This window comes from Mastomys coucha, unplaced genomic scaffold, assembly GCF_008632895.1.
Source record: "Mastomys coucha isolate ucsf_1 unplaced genomic scaffold, UCSF_Mcou_1 pScaffold18, whole genome shotgun sequence".
In the NCBI taxonomy this organism is placed as follows: Eukaryota; Metazoa; Chordata; class Mammalia; order Rodentia; family Muridae; genus Mastomys; species Mastomys coucha.
In genome coordinates, this window is record NW_022196900.1 from 17245196 (window position 1) to 17253960 (window position 8765).

Below are 8765 nucleotides of genomic sequence, written 5' to 3' on the forward strand. Positions count from 1 at the left end.
AAAAAAAAAAGATTGTGATAAGCTTTGAAGCAGGAAGGACTATCAACACAAAGAGGGAATGGTAAGTGGCCTTTTCTGCTGCAGATGGATCTAAGTAAGCAGATCAAAGTAAGCAAAGAGATGGCCCAGGAGCCTCATCCCACTGGTATCTAGCATGGAAGCTGTTGGTGTCAGGGTTCATAGGAGGGATTCGGCCTTTCTGGTATTACTATTTGTCACTCTTTGCTCACTATCCTAGTGTCCATTCATAGCTGACCAGCCATCTGTTCTATTTCAGCCCTTGCTGTCCTTGTAGGAGATGGCACAGCCTTTAGTATCCAGCAGCTTCCAGTTTCCATAAACCCTGACCCTCAGCCACATGAGTCTGCCAGCATACCCCTAACAACTGCTTCTTACCCAGACTGTCAGACTTGGCCCATGTCTTCTCCTTGAGTAAAAGTCTTTCCCAGCTTCCCAAAACCAACCTTCTATATAGCTTACCCCAGGTCCTCCAAGGAGTAGGTGTGGAGACCTTTGAGTACCTTATCACATTTCTCTAGCCTCTGCCATGGCTATGTACTCTTTGGTTTATGGGGTTGTGAGAGTTCTTATTCAGAGATTATTTTACCCTAGGCAGTAGATCAGGGATGATCCCAGAACAGGAAGAGAACACCATCCTTCCAAGCCACTTATCTTCCAACCAATGGAGAAAAGCAGAACACAACGTCATTACTGGAACAATGTCAACTGATTGACAGTAATTACTGTGAACAATGAAGAAAGGGATCTGCATGCATCTGTGAATCAGAAGCGCATCTCATATAATATTCAACTGCTTCAATTCAGTTGATAAAGTATCATTGTCACAGTCTAATATGTCAGAGTGACTTTGAGCTCTCAACAAGGGCTAAGACCTGGAGAACATGTGTTAGTCAAGAAGAAAGACCTGAGCTAGGGAAATAGCTCGGTAAGAGTGTTTATTTGCAAGGATGAGGACCTGAGTTCAAATCCTTAATTGTAATGTTAAAATCCAGGTATAGCCAGGGACATACCTGTATCCACAGTGCTATGAAAGGCAGAGACAAGAGGATTGCTTGTACTTGCTGGCTGCCAGCCCTGCTTGAGGTTTAATAAGAGATCTGTCTATCAGGAATAAAATGGAGAATAATAAAGTAAGACAGCAGACATTTTCTTCTGGCCTGCACACAAACACATACATGCATGCACATATACCACACAAAAAAACACACACACACATTATATGTACATAGATTTATAAATTTAATTAAATTGGTACAGTCTGTCAAGTGATGTGCATTTTCTATGTGTGGTGTCATCTTATCACATTACCAACATGGAAGTTTGCAATTTCAGAAATGAAGAAATTAATTTTTCATGAGATTATGCTAGTTTATCTAAGAAAACGATAGCACTAATTTTCAAGCTTGCCAATTATGGTACCATGGGCCATGCTTTTACTGACCATATTGTAAGCATGGTGGATTAGCGAAGGCAGGAAGTTACTCCTGGGTTGTATACTGATGAGCATGAAAGCAAAAGAGATGGCATTGGATGCTCTCCAGGAATCCCTTCCTCCCATGGAGTCTTCTCCCTAGAAGCTCCTGGCAGGTTGCACTGTCCACTAAAGATCAGTGTTTGCTTCTTGAGCAGGGCTAGCTGAGTTCAAATCATTTCTTCTTTTAAAGTTTATTATTATTTTTAATTTAAAAGTTACAATGAATGGTATGTTTCTCCTACTGTGTCCTCCATCCATTGTCTACAAGGTGTTTTTCTATCTTGTAAATGCAGGCATTGACATTCAATGTTGATCACAGGAGGGAGCAGTAAGGACTACTCGCCCTGATAGGAAACCTCCTAAGATGTAGGGGAACAGAGAGGGTGAGGTTTTTCAGCCTCAGACACTTGGATCAATCCAAATGGCCGAATTATTATTACTCTCCTTACACAAGTTCCACAAAACTCAGTGGCAACTGAAGCCTTGTCACTGGCCAGTCGCTCTCACATCTGAAGATTATCTAAACATTGCCTACTTCAGCTAAAGGAATTCCAAAACTTATATGCACTTTTATGTGATGATCCAGGTTCCTCATCCTGGAATTGAAGCATAGAGACAAATACCAACCTGCTCCCTACTAGGATATCAGTAACTGGAGGCCAAAGCACATGTCTTCTCCATGGCTATACAGCTCCAGCTGCCAGATCCAGCCCAGAACAGGTCTTACTGTGCACAAAACAGACAACAGACTTTAGCATGGAGATATATGGGAAAATATGATGGTATCACCACTTATAATCCATGAATGACAATATTTGAGGGAGCCAAAATAGATTTTATTGTTTGCCTGACTCTCAGTATATAAAGCATCTGTTGTCCCTACTGCATCCCTTTGTCTTCTCTTCTTCACATGGCTCTCTTAGCTATAACTTCATTCTCTTCTGCACTGCCTTCTATGCTCAAAGGCCAAACAAGGAATATCAGTATGGCAGCTGGATGTAATACAAGCTACTGTCAAAACCCAGGATCCTTGAAAGCACCCCCACAAGAGAGTTTAGTAAGAGCCTAGACTATCCACCATGCTCTCCTGCTTCATAAATAAAGAACAGAGGTTTAAGTCATGAAAAGAATTCAGAATCCAGGTCAAGAAAGGAGAGGATACTAGAAGTATTAGTCAGAATGCCAAAGAGATCACGCAGATCTCTAGAGTTTATCTCTTCAAAGACTTTCTGACTGGTTTATGTCTTACGCAGGCGAGGAGAAAGCACGGCTATATTTTGTCATTCATGGACCTATTGTCATGGGGAGCTAACTATAGTGGCTTGGTTCTGGTTTCACTACTGAAGGAAGAGATGAGGGTACAGGCCCTCACTTTACATAGCTTAGCTAAAACTAACATCCACCACAACCACTTAGAGCCCACTTGCCAAACCAGTAAATAGACCAGTTAAATGCAAGAACATTGTAAAGCAAAGACATTTTAGGTGCTCCAAAGGAAGGGAAGGTCTAAAAATATACATAACTAGAGTTTCCTACCATAAACCATAAAGCATCTCTCAAGAAAACCAGAATGCAGTTGCAGTTGGTAGATAATGACATAACAGAAGTAGTCTCACTCTCCCCTAAACAGATAGCACCCTCCAATAGAGCAGTCATGGCTACAACTCCCTGGAATCCAGCTGACTCTATTGGCTGTCTCCATGAAGACTGCTAAGTACAAGAATGCCCCAGCATGGACCTTAAAGCCAGCTGGGCTGCTGATTGTCCCTCAGAAGCAGAGGAGAGTCTAAAGCCAAATCAAAGCTTGGGTCATGCCATTGCCTGGCAGTGGATGGCTTTGAGTAATACTTAAAACATAATCCCAAAAATAGGTTCAATAAGAAATTGTCTGGTTCAGAAAACTAAGAGAAAGAAGGAGAGATTTATACTCCTTCCGAATGAGGCTGCACAACTATGTTCTTAGAAGTTCCCTTCTGAGGCTGCTGGACTATGTTCTTAGAAGTTACTTCTGAGCATGGGTGGTTGATACTACCCCAATTATGAGCAGTGAGAAAAGAAACATGGCCTACATTGTTACAAATGTTACAATGTTACAAATACATTGAAATGTTTCATTAGGTAAAGGCATACAACACATTCTTCACTTTAAATACAAACACTAAGTGAAAAGGATTCGTTTTAATAGAAAATTCAGTCTCTCTAAAATAAAAGTTAAAAAAACAGTGCTATAAAGACTTGTCAAATTATCTACCTGAGTACAAGACACTTCAACCAGGCCCCAGCACCAGGTGACTGGCACAAAATTGGAGCAGGTTTTGTTTTCTGTGAGTAAGGGGAGCACCAACTTAGATAAAGACATTGAACTTGTATGCAGCACTAAGCAAGTATTGGCATGTAAGTTACCTACCATTGGAGACAACCTATTTAACTTAGCAAATGGTAACAATAATGTTTACATCCGAAGATTCAAATTTGAGCAGATCTTGTGGCACATTCCCATAATCCAAGCTACTTTGGCGACTGAGACAAAAGAAAAGCAAGATCAAGGTGCTCTTGGTTCACCAGTTTGGATAGCTTACAGCAGCCTGTCTCAAAATCAAAAGCAACAGGGCTGGGAGATAGCTCAGTCCATAAAGCATTTGTCTGGAAAATCACAAAGACCTGAGTCTGACACTGAGAACATATGTAAAATGTGCCAGGCATGATTGTGTGTGTGCACTTGTAATCTTAGTACTAGAGAAACAAGGACACATGGATCTCTGAGGTTCTCTGGCCAACATGGTCTACTAGGAAACTTCCAGACTGATAAGAGACCCTGTCTCAAGGAAAAACTGGGCAAAACCTAAGAAGCAATATTCAAGACTGTCCTCTGACCTCCACACACATATACACCTGAACACTGTACACATACACATACACACACATGCACACACGCACGCGCGCGCGCACACACACACACACACACACACACACACACACACACACACCTTCCTAAAAATAAGAGTTTTTAAAAAGCTTGGGCTAGAACTCAGAGGTACAGCACCTGTCTATCATGCACAAGACCCTAGATTCAATCTCTAGTATGAGGAAAGGGGAAGGTTTACCTAATAAATAAATGTAAGTGGATGGTACCCAGCATGACCTGTCTGGTAGATAACTATTCCTGGGAGCAAATGACTGTCAGAGCCACAATCAAAAGACTTGAATTTCAATCAAGTAATAACAATATGAAGTGGGCCAAATCAACAAAATGTGAGGCTGGTTTTCCTTCGCCAAAACAGGAAAGACAAGGGCTCCTCAGCCTTCACAACAGAACTCTAGAAATGTCCGAATAAAGGGCAAGGAGACATATGGACTCCTTTAGAGGAGACACCAGAAAGATAGATGCAAGCTATTAAGACAGGTCTTTGTTGAATAAGGACAAGGGTCTTTCCTCAGCAGAGAACAGTGTCCCTCCCCTCTTGAGTACAACACTATGACAGGCAAACACTCCTCCTACACTGACCTACCTGCCTCTGTCAAATAGATTCTGGCTACGATGATTCTAGTTAACCAGGTTCATTCTGCTCAAGGGCACAGTAGCAGGTGATCAGGAAAACACTGAGGGAGCTGCCCTCCTGCTTCCTGCTGTCCCAGTGTGGGACTGACAGAGCAGGTTCAGGGTGCTGAGCTGGCAGCCACAGAGGAGGATTAAACAGAACCTCCCTGCTTCATCTTCGCTTTCTTGTGGTGTTCTTGGGATTTCCCATTTTCTGCTCTTTACTAGTGGCAGAGTCCTTCTCATGTAGCAAGCATAGACTCATGCTAGGACCCTTTTGTCAGTGACTTCTATTTTGCATCTGTCCAAAAAGCATTCCAATAACCCAATAGCTACCTTTTGGATCAACATATGAGAATTTTTTTTAACAAATGAGAATTTTTGACAGTTTGATATATGTATATGTGTATATATATCAAACTGAGATATAAATATACATCAGACTGTCAAAATTTAGATAGATAGATAGATAGATAGATAGATAGATAGATAGATAGATAGATAGATAGATATGTAGATATGGCTATACTTCCCTCCCCATTACCTTCTGTTACTCACTTCCTATCCCTTTGAAGCCCCCTTTTCCTGTTGATTCCTTAAATAGATGTGCTGTCAAATAGATGTGCTTCCTTCTAAATAGCTATGTTTATAGCAAGAGTCTTGTGCCTCTCTCGGCCACAGGCAGAGAAGCTCTGTTTTGCAGAGTGCAGTGGTTAATACAAAGACTCATATTTGGCCAGGCGGTGGTGGCGCACGCCTTTAATCCCAGCACTTGGGAGGCAGAGGCAGGCAGATTTCTGAGTTCTAGGCCAGCCTGGTCTACAGAGTGAGTTCCAGGACAGCCAAGGCTACAAAGAGAAACCCTGTCTTGAAAAGAAACAAACAAACAAAAACAAAAAACAAAAGACTCATATTTGGTCAAAGTGCAGAATAATTGATTGTTGACTGTACATTACTCAACCAGACACCCCCACTCCCTCACACACACCAAGGCCCAAAGAACAAACGAGATTTTGCTCAAACAAAAAAATTCATTCTTTTTCTCTTCTGCATTAGAAAAGAAATGTCAGAAATCCTTGCCTTTGATTAGGACTCCAGTTTGGTGAAGGGAGAACTGTACTTTCATGGTTGTTTCAACTGGCAGGGAATTATCACACAGACCCAGAACCTGAGAGGGGAAGCTCAGAAAAATATTTACTTGAAAATTCTTGTCCATAAGACAAACTCCATTTCTCCGGGCCCAGGCTCTACTGTGAATGCAGTCAGAGCCTGGATGGAATTCTGAGCAATGCACACACCACTGAGAAGAACAGGACCCTGTCTTCAAAGGCGATACAGTCCTGGCTCACACACCATCTCTTCAGTACTGTGAGAGCTGAAAGGAAGTTAAACAGTCATTATGGTTTCCCCATTCTTCAGATTTTATAGGCTCCAACACTTGGTCCAACTGAGACCTTAGGAGCAAACCAGGTGTGAAGGGGACTAAGTTCCTGTCCCAGCCCAGCCTACCACTTGTGCTTGCCTGTGCATTTCTCTTATCTCCTTCTAGCATCCTATATACTTTCTCCATCTTTTGTTGATGTGCACATTAGAATATGAAGTTTATGAGGACAGATACTTTTGAGTGCTCAGGCATATACTTCCTGAGCCTAAGCAATGTCTTGCACATAACAGGTGTTAAATAAACTTTACTGGGTTGATGAATTCATTACATGTCCCTAGGGATTTTGGTTACCCTCTTTGAACCTCAGTTTTCTCTCTTATAATATAAAGGAAGCCTGCATGGTCAGATTAGAGAAGATAAATATGCCCAACTCAGACTAGACCATAATATGTGTCTGTTTTTATTATTCAATATTGATGATTTGGGGCTAAAGGAGTCCTAATGAAGGTTAACAGTCTCAATGTGGGAATGCCTGTTGTAACCTAAAGAGTGAGTGATAGAATGTGCTAGAAGAAAAGAGGGAAGAACACAGACACAGTGGATAGCGAGGCAAAATTTCATGATGCTTTGAGCCTACAACAACACACTCTATTTCTTCCTATTGTCTATACTCTAAACTTCTGGATCAACTTCAGGGCCCTGACTAACCAGAGGCAGGTAAACCTCTGAAGCCATGGCAATGTGAGCTTTCTCTTGTGGACACTGTTACAGACCGGGCTCTGTGTGCTGTGAACAAATCTGCAGAGATGGAGAGGATCTGCACAGTGACTACACCAAGTAAAACAAGAAGCCTTTCCACTCCATGACACACCTATGACTCAGTCTGTCCGGACAAAGCTGGAGATTAAGTTTCCTTGCCAAAGCTGCAAGGAGAAACATGACACCCTTTGCTGGCTAGAAGTAGAACATGCTTTATTAACCCAGCTTAATTATATTCCATTTTGAGATTCAATAGTTTCGATTGCAACACTGCATGAAACCAGGGTGAGCTGCACCCCATGGGACTCCCATTGACAAAGTGCCTGGGAAGCAGTGACCCGCTTATGCCAGCCAGTTAGGAAGGCAGTGTGGAACCAATGCCCCGCTCTGGGGGAGTCCCTCAGATGGCTCCATCACAACATGGCTGAGTTGGCAGCCAGCTGGGTCAAGGAAACTCACTAGAAAAGTCAGACATGAATGTAGCAGGACATATATGGTCCCATAATTGACCAGGAACTGTAAATGCCACTGCCCCCACCCAGATGAAGTTCTTTTCAATTAGTCATCAGCTTCTCTCTATCCTCACTTCTACAAGGAGACAGAAAATGTCCATTGACTTTGAGGTAGGGATATCAGAGTCAACACTATCCGAAGTAAGAAAATGAATCACTTAATTTTTATTTTGAAGTCAATTTCTTCATACATTTCACCTGACTTCCTGTTTCCAGATCAAATCACTTGAGATCCCTGTTTGCCCCAACAGCAGCTATCTACAGGATAATCTTAACATTTTTCTAGTATTGACCACATTCTTCCTTAGGTAACATGCTGGGAGGTTTATATAAACCCTTCACTGAAACACCACAATAGCTTTATGAGGTAAGCATGTACTTTCATTTGTCAAGTTCCCTCATTTAGAATAAGGCAGAGATAGGGTTCAACTCAAATCCACACAAAGCCCATACAGGTACCCTAACTGCATTGTTCTGCCTCCGCAGCTGCAGCGTGGAAAATCAAACTGAGTCTCCATAGCTCAGAAGTCTCAATAGATGGTGGCCTCAGTCATATTTAGCTAATTAAATAGATAGTTTTAAAAGGTCTTAGACTTGGAACAAAAGAGTTAGTTGGATGTCAGCCCTGACAGCAGTACTCCAAATGGATTAGAGCCAAGACATCTTCCTGGGTGTTGGCTTTCCCATCTGAAGAGAAAATTGGATGGACTAGATGACCTCTGATCTGATCTGGGGTCTTCCCCCAAGTTCACCTGCCCAACCAGCATCCAAAGATGACATTAGGGATCCTCCTGTTTCTCTGGCTTCTTCCCTACATCTGAGTCCACAGACACACAAACAGACACTTATTCTGACAACACCTTGGCCCAAGCTCCCATGAGTCATGAGTCAAGCTAGGCACGGAGGTAGACATGCATATGAGTTACTGATGAAAACACAGGCTGGTGACTGTCTGCCGGAGGGAATCATAGTCAATGCAGGCAGGACTCCATTCTCCTGCAAATCTCAGACACGAAGAATGGGCTTTTTGAGTGCAAGGCAACCCTCTCTTCAATCAGAGAAGCATTCAAATGCTCC

General features: G+C 42.3%; 1 long non-coding RNA gene across 1 annotated transcript; it reads right to left on the bottom strand.

Moving 5' to 3' along the window:
- Positions 1 to 1030: 1030 nt before the first annotated feature.
- On the bottom strand, positions 1031 to 6299 carry LOC116096040. The gene is made up of 3 exons (XR_004120813.1): positions 6232 to 6299; positions 2123 to 2221; positions 1031 to 1122 (listed from the first exon to the last, which is right to left on the bottom strand). It is a non-coding gene; the product is annotated as an uncharacterized LOC116096040 (long non-coding RNA).
- Between the last annotated feature and the right edge of the window lie 2466 nt (positions 6300 to 8765).